Here is a 14,796-nt window from a genome sequence, read left to right on the forward strand (position 1 = left end):
GGTTTGATGTAAGCACGTCAGATTGTATAAAAAAATCAACACATTGTACCCCACATATGCATAAATGTATTCACGATCTATGTGTATATGACTTAATAAAAAAATACATTATATAATTAGAAGAAAAAAAAAACACATGTGGCAGAATGGTCCTACATCTTGACTTATCTCTCAGTGATCAGTAAAGAGAACAACAGGCAAGTTTCCAGGCTTTCTATATACAGGATCACAAAAGCTAAATGTAATCACCTGGCACAATTTGCTATGTTGACTATAAATCACAATTAAGTGTGCGAGTTCTCATTATTAGCTACTCTTTAGGACTATGTATGTTCCACTCAACTTTCCTGGCAAGCTCCCAGGAAGCCAGGAGCACTAGCCCAGGCTACAGTTTCAGGACCCAGACAACCCAGGGGCTCAAGAATAGAAAAAGTTGGCTGGCAGCTTCAGCAGGTGGTATAAACAGGAACTAAAGGCAAAGGCTAATAGTGTACAGGAAGGACTGCTCCAGGCAGAATTACTCAACAGCATGTGCTTAGGGAAATGGCAAGGCAGGGACAAAAAGGACAATTTTAAGTTACTTTGAATTTATCAAAGTAGTCACCATGGTAAAAAATTGGAATTTCCCGGCATTTTCTTTACACTTTGCTGGACTTCCTTGTACTTAATTTGCACTTAATACTGTTTTTGAAATACACATGAGGGCTTAATGTATAAAAGACATCAAGGCTCGGCACCTGTAGCGTAGCGGTTAGGGCGCCGGCCACACACACTCGAACCCAGCCTGGGCCTGCTAAACGACAACTGCAACGACAGTGGGAAAAAAAAACTAGCTGGGCGTTATGGCAGGCACCTGTAGTCCCAGTTACTTGGGAGGCTGAGGCAAGAGAATTGCTTAAGTCCAAGAGTTTAAGGTTGCTGTGAGCTGTGATACCATAGCACTCTACCAAGAGTGACATAGTGAGACTTTGTCTCAAAAAAAAAAAAAAAAAAACAGGGTGGCACTTGTAGCTCAAAGGAGTAGGGAGCTGGCCCATATGCCAGAGTAGCGGGTTCAAACCTAGCCCCAGCCAAAAACCTCAAAAGAAAAAAAGAGAGAGAGAGAGAGCAATTTTTAGCAGTCCAAAGCAATTTTTCTATTGCTTAGGAATGCTAAATTCCTAATTTGGTCCTTGGCTTCCGGAAGAAGTGAGGAAAACTAAGTTTCAAGGTCAATCTTCACTTTTGCACTCAACAAATATTTCTTAAAAAAGAGTAAGTGCCAGGCCTTTGCTCAGTTCTAGGATATGACAGCAAACAAAATAGATGTGGTTTCTATGTTCTTGGGGCTCACAGTCTAATGAGAGTGGCTGAGAATAAGAGCCCAAAGTCAAAGGTCTGTACTGGAAAACAATCAAAATTCCACAGCCAGCAATGGGATGCCAGCAGAAGAGCCTATGGGCAGGGAAGGAGCTATTCGTGGAGATGAACTCATTCAGATAATGCCTTCATCCCCTCATTTCCTTGGCAGACAGCGAGCCACTCTGCTGGGTTGAGTTCATCAATAATATGATGATTAGTGCCCTCATAGCCAGTGCAGCCATGAAGCTGCCCCTTCTCTGCACATAGCCCTGAATTATAAGCTATTCACGGGATGCTGAAAGCTCCAAAGAAAGACACAAGACCTGAACTGTCTACTAGCAAGAATTCTAGAAGGTATAACAAGGTCAAAATTGGGAAGCACAAAAACAAATACCAGATGAGGCTAGGTAATCCTTCCCCTACCTTGTCATCACATTTCTCTGACAGTAGATGGAAAGCAAAAATAAAGAAGGCGTAGGAAAGGAAAAATAAAGAAGAAAAGCTGGACCGGAGACTTACTAAAATGGTCAGGTATTTTAACCAAAAGCCTCCTGAGAGGAGTTTCTGCTTTGCAGCATGATGAGGGCAAGGATGGGGGAAAGGCTATAGTCTGATGTGTTAGAGAAAGGAGTCATTCCAGCAGCTCAGTTCCGGCACTGCCTAAAACTGATGGCCATGGTAAAGTTAAAGAGCTAACAGCAATAGCAGGATTTAGAATTAGAGCACAGTTGGTAGTGCAGCAGCTTATAGAGACCTTAAGCATTTGACCTCTCTAGGCTTCAGTTTCATCATCTGAAAATGAAAATGATGTAAGAGTGTATATTAGTTTTTGTAAACCTAGCACTCTGGGAGGCCAAGGCAGGTGGACTGCTTGAGCTCATAGGTTTGAGACCAGCCTGAGCCAGAGTTAGACCTTGTCTCTAAAAATAGCCAGGCATTGTGGCAGGTGCCTATAGTCCCAGCTACTTGGGAGGCTGAGGCAAGAGAACTACTTGAGCCCAAGAGTTTGAGGTTACTGTGAGCTAATACCACAGCACTCTACCAAGGGCAACAAAATGAGACTTTGTCTCAAAAAAAAAAAAAAAAAATGGTAAGAGCATTAGTTTACTAGGGCTACCATAACAAATTACCACAAATTGGGTGGCTTAAAATAACAGAAATTTATTCTCTTACACTTCTGAAGTACACAAGTCTAAAACCAAGGTGTCATCAGGGCCATGCTCCCTCTGAAGGCTCTAGGGAAGAATCCTCCCTGACCTCTTCTAGTTTCTGGTAGTTGCTGTCGATCCTTGAAGGGTCAGAGCCAATCCTTAGCTAATGAAAGCTTAACTCCAATCCCTGCCTCCATCTTCATACAACCATCCTCTCTGTGTGTCATTTTTCTCTCTTCTTTTTGGTTTTTTTTTTGCAGTTTTTGGCAGAGGCTGGGTTTGAACTCGCCACCTCTGGCATATGGGGCCGGCGCCCTACTCCTTTGAGCCACAGGTACCGCCTTTCTCTTTTCTTTTTTAGTGGTAGGATCTCACTCCCTTACCCAAGCTGGTATGTAGGGGTATAGTCAAAGGCTCACAGCAACCTCTCAAAATCCTGGGCTCAAGGGATCTGTCTGCCTCAGCCTCCTGAGTAGCTGGGACCATAACTATACGTGTGTGCCACCACACCTAGTTAATTTTTTTTTTTTTTTTTTTTTTTGTAGACACAGTATCTCCCTATGTTGCCCAAGCTGATCTTGAACTCCTGGCCTCAAGCAATCTCTCACCTCAGCCTTCCAAAGTCCTAGGATTACAGACATGAGCCACCATACCCAGCCCTCTTTTTCCTCATTAAGTATACTGGTCACTGAAGTAGGACTAACCAGCAGAACTTTATCTTAACTAGATTACATCTGTAAAAATAGTAAATCCAAATCCAAATAAGATCACATTCATAGGTTTGCTGGGGACATGAATTTGGGGGGATACTAACTGATCCAGTACTAAGCATCATCCTTGTAAGAAGAAGTTTATATATATATATATGGTGCTTAAGACCATGCCTGGCTCACAATGTATGCTATGTAAAGGATAGCTACCTTTCATCATCACTAGCAGGTAGCTGCTGCCAATGGGATATTGGGGTGCTCTAGAATCACCCTCCTTTCGTCTTAAGAGGCAAGAAACTAGATGAATCTAGGGTCCCAAAATAAGCTGTTGAGGGTAGAGCTAGAGCCCAACAAGTTTATTACCACTGAGTACCACTTCTCAATACCCTCAGGTTAGAATGAGAAAACACCTGCTACAATAACTTCATTTGTTTTTTTCAACAACACAGTATGTATCATTCCAAATGAACAACAACCCCTTCAAAGCAGTCCCCTTATTAGGATCTGCTTTGGAAGAAACTTCAGAGTCAGCCAAGATGCTGCACCAGAAGGGCCGGGCATGGTGGCTTATGCCTGTAATCCCAGCACTCTGGGAGCCCGAGGCGGGCAGATTGCCTGAGCTCACAGGTTTGAGACTAGCCTGATCAAAAGCGAGACCCCATCTCTAAAAAATAACCAGGTGTTGTGGCAGATGCCTATAGTCCCAGCTACTTGGGAGGCTGAGACAAGAGAATCACTTGAGCCCAAGAGTTTGACAGTGCTGTGAGCTATGATACCACTGCACTCTTCCAAGAGCAACAAGTGAGACTGTCTTAAAAAAAAAAAAAGAAGAAGAAGAAAAAGCTGCACAAGAGAGACAGCAGTCTCATCACTGCAGAACCAAACTGCTTTACATAGCATATTCGTCCCATAATTTAGCAACTAAATGACTTTTGGCTATATCCAAACATTAAATCCAGTCTCTGAAGTGAAGGATTTGCTACTTCTGAGGATGTAATATTCAAAAGCACAAGCCACTTTATAATTAGGAAAGGGGAGAATAAGATTAAAGGCTCTTTTCTTGCTCCTTCTTTTCAGAAATGGGTTTGGGATAGCTACCCAACTGAAAGACATAGAGCCAGATCCCAACCACTCTCAAATCTATCAAAATAAATCCAGAGACAGATAAAAGATTCGAATTTAAAGATTAAAAGATTTAAACACACACATACACAGAATACTCAAAAAAATAACTATTTTTATAATTTTGAGGTGGGAAAGCACATTTTTCTAATAGCAGAAGAAACTATGAGGGAAGATTTGACTACAAACAAAGTTGAAAGATAAATGACAAACTAGGAATAATTCTGCATTATGACAGTCAATATGTTAACTTTAACAATTTAATTTCAAGTTGTTTGACTCTCTACACTGGCCAGGTGCAGCGGCTCATGCCCGTAATCCTAGCACTCTGGGAAGCTGAGGCAGGTGGACTGCTTGAACTCATGGGTTCAAGACCAGCTTGAGGGGCGGTGCCTGTGGCTCAGTGGGTAGGGCACCGGCCCCATATACCGAGGGTGGTAGATTCAAACCCAGCCCCAGCCAGCTAAAAAAAAGAGAGACCAGCTTGAGCAAAAGCAAGACATCATTTCTACTAAAAATAGAAAAACTAAGGCAAGAGGATGGCTAAAGCCCAAGAGTTGGAGGTTGCTATGAGCTATGACATCATGGCAATCTACCAATGGCAATAACTTGAGACTGTCTCAAAAAAAAAAAAAAAAAAAATTATTGGAAAAATATGCAAAGTATACAAATAAGTAAAAAAAATTCAAATGTCTAAAATACATTTGAAAAGATATTCAATCTTTAATATTCAAAGAAATACAAACTAGATTATACTTATTGAGTGCTATGTCTCAGTTACTTCTCCAAACATTTTACTTGGATTAACTGATTCATTCCTCAAAACAACTCCATATCATTATCTCAACTTCACCAAAGACAGAACTGAGGGACAGAAATGATAAAATGACTTACCCAAGGTCACATAGTTATTAAATGACTGATTCAGAATTGAGGCCCTGGCAGCCTAGCTCCAAAGTCACAGTCTTAACCATCATTTTATAAGACCATGTTTGACCTATCAAAGGAGAAAGATGAAAAACACAACATCTAATGTTATTAAAAACATGGGGAGGGCGGTGCCTGTGGCTCAGTGAGTAGGGCGCCGGCCCCATATGCCAAGGGTGGCGGGTTTGGACCTAGCCCCGGCCAAATTGCCCCAGAAAAATAGCCGGGCGTTGTGGCGGGCGCCTGTAGTCCCAGCTGCTCGGGAGGCTGAGGCAAGAGAATCGCGTAAGCCCAAGAGGTTGCTGTGAGCCGTGTGACGCCACAGCACTCTACCTGAGGGCGGTACAGTGAGACTCTGTCTCTACAAAAAAAAAAACATGGGGAAACAGGCAATCTCATGTGCTGTTAGTAGATGTTTATATTCCTTAAGGGTAGTTTGGTACCATGAATTGACATTTTAAATATGTATACCTTTTTTTTTATTTTTTTTGAGACAGAGTCTTACTATGTCACCCTTGGTACAATGCCGTGGTGTCACTGCTCACAGAAGCCTCAAACTCTTGGGCTTAACCAATTTTCTTGCCTAAGCCTCCCAAGTAGCTGGGACTACAGGTGCCCGCCACAACACTCAGCTAAAATACGTATACCTTTTAACTCAGTTGTTTTGTTTCTTGGAATTTATCCAAAGAGATAGTGGACAAGTGTGCAAAAAATGCATACTTCAGAATGTTTATCACAGAATGTTCATAAGAGCCAAAGTACTGCAAATAAATAAATCCTACATGGACACCAAAGTCCAGCAAATTCATTCACTAATCAACTATGTACCATGAACTGTTCTAAACACCAGGTATAGAGCAGTGGATAAAAAAGAAAAACAGGGGGCGGCACCCGTAGCTCAGTGGGTAGGGCACCGGCCACATACACTGAGGCTGGCAGGTTTGAACCCAGCCTGGCCAGCTAAAACAACAATGACAATTGCAACAAAAAGATGGCTGGGCATTGTGGCAGGTGCCTGTAGTCACACCTACTTGGGAGGCTAAGGCAAGAGAATCACTTAAACCCAGGAGTTTGGGGTTGCCATGAGCTGTGACACCATGGTATTCTACCCAGAGCAACAGCTTGAGACTCTGTCTCAAGGAAAAAAAAAAAAAATAGGGCAGGCAGTAGCTCATGCCTATAATCCCAAGGCATGGGAGACCAAGGCAGGAGGACTGCTTGAGACTAGAAATTCAGGACCAGCCTGGGCAACAGAGCAAAACCCCATTTCTACAAAAAATAAGAAAAATTAGCTGGGTGTGGTGGCACACACCTATAGTCCCAGCTACACAGAAGGCTGAGGCAGTAAGGTCACTAGAGCCTGAGAGTTTGAAGCTGTAGTGAGCTATGATCACACTACTGCACTCTAGGCTAGGTAACAAAACAAGATCTTGTTTCAAGAAAAAAAAAAAAAAATCACTCCCTTCATGGAGCTTGTAATAAATAAATGTTTAAAAGTATGCAATATGGGTGGCGCCTGTGGCTCAGTCGGTAAGGCGCTGGCCCCATATACCGAGGGTGGTGGGTTCAAACCTGGCCTCGGCCAAACTGCAACCAAAAAATAGCCGGGCGTTGTGGCAGGCGCCTGTAGTCCCAGCTACTTGGGAGGCTGAGGCAAGAGAATTGCTTAAGCCCAGGAGTTAGAGGTTGCTGTGAGCTGTGTGAGGCCACGGCACTCTACCGAGGGCCATAAAGTGAGACTCTGTCTCTACAAAAAAAAAAAAAAAAGTATGCAATATATCAGGTGGTATTAAATGCTACAGAGAAAAATATATTGGAGGGAACAGAGAGAAGAAAGAGACTGTTACAATTTTAAGTAATGGGGTCAGAGAAGGTCCCACTGATAACAGATGGGATAAATGGATTAAATATTAGAGAATAAAATGGATTACACTATATCCACCCAGTAGACTATAATTCAGCCATTTATTCTGTTTATTGACATAAAAAAGTATCCAACACTTAATTGAATGAAAAAAGGACATAAAACAGTATTAAGAGAAAAAACAATAGTAATGTATGATTCTATTGATATATAAAATTACACACATATACGTGCTTATACTCTAGGAACAGGAACAACACAGAGAGACCAATAATACCAAGCAAAGGTCTGGGCTGAGTGCCAGCAAAGTGGTACTGGCAGTGTGTTTATTCTCCTACCCACTCATTCATCCTCCTCCCAACACCTACAATTTTTCCAAAAAGAATTTAAGGACAACAAATCCACACACTCCCTCAAGTGCTATAACTTTCCCCATCCTCTCTGACCCTTTCTTTCCTCTTCCCAGAATCCAGGATAGTGACAGGGTGAAAAGGGGACATAAAAATAGAAGGAAACCCTCACAGGATCTGGATGAGATTCCTCTTATTTCAGCTGTGGGAAACATGTCCTCAGAGGCACAACTTCTCCCTGAGGTTCTATAGGATTTGATGCAAGGCTACCTGACTCAGATTCCATATCTCATCCCCTAATGAAACCAAGATGCCTTATAGGGAAAGCTGGGAGTAAGACTGACTTGTCACAGGGAGGTAATAGACACCAGAAGGCCAGATCTCTATTCTTTGCCCACAAGTGCCTGCATCTTCCTATGAACAGAAATGACAGAGCCAAGCCCCTTTTTGTCCCCTACCCTGTCCCTTCCTCTATGCCTGTAACTACAAGCTAGCACGGCTCAGTTAACTCATATTCAACCCTCCACACCCACTGCCTAGCAGAGCTATCCTAGAAAGTCACAAACTTTCCCACTAAGATTGTCAAGATTAGATCCCTACCAACCAAGCTGCCCAGGGTGACCAGACAGGCTACTCCAGAATACTTTCAGTCTGGAGTGAAATGATGAATAACCTGAAAAAGAAGGTTTAGATGCATCCACTCTTAGATATGTGGAAGCAGGTCACACTTCTTGCCTGAGCATAAAGCCACAAACAAGGAATTGGATTATTCCTCAGATTATTCCCAAGGGTATAATCCATGTTTTTGTCTCCTGTATCTTCAGACTAGGGTGGGGAGTGGAGGCACATGAGTGGGCAGGAAGCTTAGAAAAAGATTCAAGTACTTCAAAATATTTCTCACATACCGTGTGTATTGGACATCAACTATATGCCAGGCTCTGTGTTAAGTGCTTTCATATGTTATCACCAAAAATGAGAAAATCACTTTTATCCAACATTTCTACTATCTGTTATTGTTATTGAATTTAAAAAACCCAAGGCATTTTCAAGTCCAGCTGGCCTAATGACCATGAAATACCCAGGCTTGATATTAGGATATTAATGGAAATCTGCGATTTTCCTCATAACTCTGACATAGATGTCTCTCTACATACTATTGCGCCAGAGTCTTCAAGGCCCAATCTAGCTTCTGCTCTTTTAACTGGGCTTTTGACGAGGAATGTAACATAGTACACACATCCCAAGTCCCTAGCAAACTTAGTATGCAAGTGGAAGAAATTCTCCACTGATGAAGGGTACAAAATGAGGGAGAGAAAAACCAAAAGTGATCAATTTTTCAGCAAAGGGCCTCCTTCTCTCTGTCCTTCTACTTCTCCCTTCTCTTGTCTTTGCTAAATATATATTTATTGAGCTACTCTTATTTTACTCATCACTGAAGGATGTAATGATAAGTGATGCCTCTTGCCTTTAACAATTAACTCCATCTCGGAAAACAAAACGGACACAAAGGAAACATGTTATACAAAAGGGCTCTGAGGGCTGGGGACCTGTACTCGGTGGTTAGGGTGCGGGTCATAAACTCCAGGGCTGGTGGATTCGGGTATTGTGGTGGGCACCTGAAGGCCCAGCTGCTAGGGAGGCTGAGGCAAGGGAATCGCTTGAGCCCAGGAATTTGATGTTGCTGTGAGCTATGACACTACAGCACTCTACCGAGGGTTACAAAATGAGACTCTGTCTCAATTAAAAATAAATAAATGAAACAAAATTTGACTTGGTGCCTGTAGTTCAGTGGTTAGGACACCAGCCACATACACTGAGGTTGGCAGGTTCGAACCTGGCCCAGGCCTGCTAAACAATGACAAGAAAAACAAAACAAAGAGCTGGGTGTTGTGGCGGGTGACTATGGTCCCAGCTACTTGGGAGGCTGAGGCAAGAGAACCGCTTAAGCCCAAGAGTTGGAGGTTGCTGTGAGCTGTGATGCCACAGCACTCTACCAAGGGCGACATAGTGAGACTCTGTCTCAAAAAAGGGGGGAGGCTCTGAGATTTCTAGTCATGGAACAGGAAGACAAAGATGCTAATAAAACACCTGGGAGAATGGGTAAACTTAAAACAAATGGTGGGATACCCTGACCTACACAAGTATCTTCAATTTCTTTCTTTTTTATTTTTATTTATTTTTATTTTTTTGCTGTCTTTTTTTTTGACCGGGGCTGGGTTTGAACCCACCACCTCCGGCCTACGGGAGGTGGGGGGGGGGGGCAGTGCCTACTCCTTTCAGCCACAGGCACCGCCCTTTTTTTTTTTTTTTTTGTAGAGACAGAGTCTCACTTTACCACCTACGGTAGAGTGCCATGACGTCACACAGCTCACAGCAACCTCCAGCTCTTGGGCTTCCGCGATTCTCTTGCCTCAGCCTCCAGAGCAGCTGGGACTACAGGCGCCCACCACAACGCCCGGCTACTTTTTTTGTTGTTGCAGTTTGGCCAGGGCTGGGTTTGAACCTGCCACCCTTGGTATATGGGGCCGGTGCCCTACTCACTGAGCCACAGGCGCCACCCCAAGTTATCTTCAATTTCAAACACAACCACATGTCCCTCTTCTTTTGGTCCATTCTTAGTATAGAGGTGTGTTTCATTTTAAGAAAAACCTCCAATACAAAAATTTAAGACATGAAGTTGGGGATCGTTCACAAAACAAAAAGTTTCCTCTTTGCTATAAAGTTAATGAAGTTACAATTTATCCCTCAATCCCTGCTATCATACATAAATATATACATGTGCACACACAATGTTCACATCCAACTTTCCAGGGCCACATTTATAGGATGAAGCAAAGTACTTTAAAGAAAACATTTATGGGCAGCACCTGTGGCTCAAGGAGTAGGGCGCCGGTCCCATATGCCGGAGGTAGCGGGTTCAAACCTAGCCCCGGCCAAAAACCAAAAAAAAAAGGAAAACATTTATGAAAAGCAATATATCAATGGATAAATGGATAAACAAACCATGGCACATATTTAAAATGGAATATTATCCTGCCTTAAAAAGGAAAGAAAACCTGTCACATGCAACATGGATAAACTTTAAGAACATTATGTTAAGTGAAATAGGTCCAATACAAAAAGACATACTATAGGAATCTACCTATATAAGGTATCTAAAGTAGTCAAATTCATAGAAGCAGAAAGTAGAATGGTGGTTACCAGAGGGAGGTTGGGGAATGGTGTGGTAGGAGAAAGGAGAGTTGTTCTTTAATGGGTATAGAGTTTCAGTTTTGCAAAATGAAAACCATGTTGGACACCCATGGCACAAAAATGTGAATATACCTAAGACTACTAAAATGTAGACTTAAAAATGGTTACAGTGGTAAATTTCATGTTTGTGTTTTTAACACAATTTTTGTAAAGGTAATATCCACATAGGTTTTTAAAAAATCAGCAACACAAAAGAACATTAAAAACCAAACTTTCACAGTCTGGGTATATAACAAGCATATAGAACCCCCCTCTTCTATTATACAACTGCTAATACCAGCTCTCTAGCCATAAACACTATTCCATACCTTTCTTTAGTTTTCTCTTAAGGACAGTTCTGTTTATGTGTAAATGGATCACTTTTTTTTTTTTTGTAGAGACAGAGTCTCACTTTATCACCCTAGGTAGAGTGCCCTGGCGTCACACAGCTCCCAGCAACCTCCAACTCCTGGGCTTAGGAGATTCTCCTGCCTCAGCCTCCTGAGTAGCTGGGACCACAGGTGCCCACTACAACACCTGGCTATTTTTTTGTGGCAATTCAGCTGGGGCTGGGTTTGAACCCACTACCCTACCCACTGAGCCAGAGGCACCCCCCTGGATCACTCTTTTTAATAGCTGCATAATATGGCAGTATCCACCATAATTTATTCAAATAGTCTTTTACCAATATATAGCAAGATGTAAATCTATTAAAGACTTTGTATATCAATTTTCCACATTTTTTCCCATCAACAAAAATGTTCGGACTTCATTCTTTGTATGTCCTCCAAAAAATTATGAATAAATATTTTCTTCAAGGGTGCCCATAGCTCAGTGGTTAGGGCACCAGTTTAGGGCTCTGGGGCTGGTGGGTTCAAACCCGGTCCATGCCTGCTAAAACAAAAATCAAAATAATAATAATAATAATAGCCAGGCATTATGGGGGGGCGCCCGTAGTCCCAGCTACATGGGAGGCTCAGGCAAGAGAATCGCTTGAGCCCAAGAGTTTGAGGTTGCGATGAGCTATGAAACCACAGCACTCTACTGAGGGTAACAAAGTTAAGACTCTGTCTCAATTAAAAAAAAAAAAAAGATTTCTTCAGTTGTAATTTAATAATTTTTCCCCTCAGCTCAATGATATAAATTGATTTCTGTCAGTGTCACAAGAGAGTCCTGAGAGATATGATCAAGAAAATAAATGAGGGTTCGGTGCCTGTAGCTCAGAAAATAAATGAGGGCTTGATGCCTGTAGCACCAGCCACACATACCAGAGCTGAGGTTTGAATCCAGCCCGGGCCTGTCAAACAACAATGGCAACTACAACCAAAAAATAGCCAGGCTTTGTGGTGGGCGCCTGTAGTCTCAGCTACTTGGGAGGCTGAGGCAAGAGAATCTCTGAAGCCCAAGAGTTTGAGGTTGCTGTGAGCTGTGACACGGCAGCACTCTACCCAGCGTGACAGCTTGAGACTCTGTCTCAAAAAAAAAGAAAGAAAAAAAAATGAGACTGCCAGCACCTATAGCTCAGTGGATAGGACACTGGCCTGAGCCTGCTAAACAACAATGACAACTGCAACCAAATGATAGCCGGATGCTGAGGTGGGTGCCTGTAATCCCAACTACCTGGGAGGCTGAGGCAAGAGAATTGCTTAAGCCCAAGAGTTTGAGGTTGCTGTGAGCTGTGATAGATGCCACAGCACTCTACCCATGGCAACAAAGCAAGACTCTATCTCAAAAAACCCAAACAAATGAACAATACTTTCATTATTGGCTCGGTGTAGCTTAAGGGCTAGGGCACTGGACACAGACAACGGAGTGGCGGGTTTGAACCCAGCCCAGGCCTGCCAAACAACAATGACAACTGCAACCAAAAAATAGCCAGGTGTTGTGGTAGGCGCCTATAGTCCCAGCTACTAGGGAGGCAAAGGCAAGAGAATCACTTAAGCCCAGAAAAACAAAAAAACTTTCATTATGGGGTGGCGTCTGCAGCTCAGTGGATAGGGCGCCAGCCCCATGTAGCAAGGGTGGCGGGTTGAAACCCGGCCCCAGCTGAACTGCAAAATAGCCAGGCGTTATGGCAGGCGCCTGTGGTCCCAGCTACTTGGGAGGCTGAGGTAAGAGAATCACCTAAGCCCAGGAGTCGGAGGTTGCTGTGAGCTATGTGACACCATGGCACTCTACGAGGGCAATAAAGTAAGACTCTGTCTTTATAAAAAAAAAAAAAAAAAAACTTTCATTATCTAACTAATAAAAAAAACCCTTTCACCTCAATGTATCTGGGTCTGTTAACTGTTTTTTGTTTTTGTTTTTTTTTTTAAAGACAGAGTCTTAAGCTGTTACCCTGGGTAGAGTGCCATGGCATCACAAGCTCACAGCAACCTCAAACACTTGGGCTTAAACAATTCTCTTGCCTCCGTCTCCCAAGTAACTGGGACTACAGGCACCTGCCACATGCCCGACTATTTTTGTTGTTGTTGTTTCAATTGTCATTGTTGTTTTAGCTGGCCCAGGCCGGGTTCAAACTCACCAGCCCAGGTGTAGGTGGCCGGCACCCTACCCACTGAGCTATGGGTGCTGTCTGCTAATTGTTTTTTTATTATCTCTTTTCTTTTTTATGTGCCCCAGTAGTCAAGAAACTAATTGGTTTGTTTCTGTTTTTGTTTTTTTGAGACAGAGCCTCAAGCTGTCGCCCTGGGTAGAGTGATGTGGCATCACAGCTCACAGCAACCTCCAGCTCCTGAGCTTAAGTGATTCTCTTGCCCTGGCCTCCCAAGTAGCTGGGACTACAGAAGCCTGCCACAACGCCCGGCTATTTTATGGTGGTAGTTGTCATTGTTGTTTGACAGGCCTGGGCTACATTCGGACCCACTAGCTCTGGTGTATGTGGCTGGGGCCTTAGCCACTTCAGCTAGGCACCCAGCCAACTAATTGGTTTTTTAGAGAGATCATAGTGAGGTAGAATGAGGGCTCCTCAGACACCTCAAGAGTTCAAATATCAGTTCTGGGCTTGGTGCCATAGCTCAGTGGTTAGGGCGCCAGCCACATACACCAAGGCTGGCGGGTTTGAACCGGCCCAGGCCTGCTGAAACAACAATAACAACTGCAACAAAAATAGCCGGGCATTGTGGCAGGCACCTATAGTCCCAGCTACTTGGGAAGCTGAGGCAAGAGAATTGCGTAAGCCCAAGAGTTTGAGGTTACTGTTAGCTGTGACGCCACAGCACTCTACCAAAAGCAACATAGTGAGATTCTGTCTCAAAAAAAAAAAAAAAAAATACCAGTTCTGCCATTTCCAAGTTAATCAGTCTCTCAGAGCCTCTGGTTTTTCATCTGTAAAACAGGATATACCATCTCTTTCTTACAAAGGTAAAATCACAACACAGTATGGAAAGCCCATCTGAAAGAAGCAAAGTGTTGTCTCTGTTGAACCAGCACTGCCTAGGGAAGTCAAAGAAATGTTCAGAGATGCGGTAAAGGACAAGAAGGTATCTGACAAGATGACAAGAGAAAGGGTGTTTCTGGCAGAGGCAACAGCACATGCAAAAGGCAAGAGCCACATGCAGCTACTCTGATAATGACAATAAGACAAAAGTGTGGATTGTCAACAAGTAGTGATTGAGTGCCTTTGCACACTAGGCACTGAAGATAGATACAACCATGGACAAGAAGGCCACTGCCCTCACAGAGCTTATAATCTACTAGTGGATTAGAATCTACAATCTACAGCCCAGGAATTTGAAGTTGCTGTGAGCTGTGATGCCACAGCACTCTCTCTAGGGCAACAGCATGAGGCTGTCTCAAAAAAAAAAAGCCAACAATCCCTTAGATCACTGGCCAAGACAGATGAATAGAACCTTCCCTAAAGAAAACAGACGAATGGCTAACAAATATGAAAAAATGCTCATCATCCCTAATTATTAGAGAAATGCAAATCAAAACCACCCTGAGATATTATCTAACCCCAGTGAGAATGGCCCTCATCACAAAGTCTCAAAACTGCAGATGCTGGCATGGATGTGGAGAGAAGGGAACACTTTACACTGCTGGTGGGACTGCAAACTAAAGCAACCTTTTTGGAAGGCAGGATGAAGAACCCTCAAAGA

At 43.1% G+C, this 14,796-nt stretch overlaps 1 long non-coding RNA gene across 5 annotated transcripts in view; it reads right to left on the bottom strand.

Annotated features, from left to right (window-relative positions):
* Positions 1 to 14,796, bottom strand: part of LOC128583177 (uncharacterized) — a 134,166-nt gene that overhangs the window by 86,223 nt on the left and 33,147 nt on the right. For 4 of the 5 annotated variants that reach the window (XR_008379398.1, XR_008379397.1, XR_008379399.1 and 1 more), the window contains one exon: positions 5,219 to 5,321. The exons of the other annotated variant lie outside the window; for it this stretch is intronic. This is a non-coding gene — a long non-coding RNA (uncharacterized LOC128583177). The remainder of the gene's footprint in view (positions 1 to 5,218; positions 5,322 to 14,796) is intronic. 5 annotated transcript variants of the gene reach the window in all.

This window comes from Nycticebus coucang, chromosome 4, assembly GCF_027406575.1.
Source record: "Nycticebus coucang isolate mNycCou1 chromosome 4, mNycCou1.pri, whole genome shotgun sequence".
Taxonomy (NCBI): Eukaryota; Metazoa; Chordata; class Mammalia; order Primates; family Lorisidae; genus Nycticebus; species Nycticebus coucang.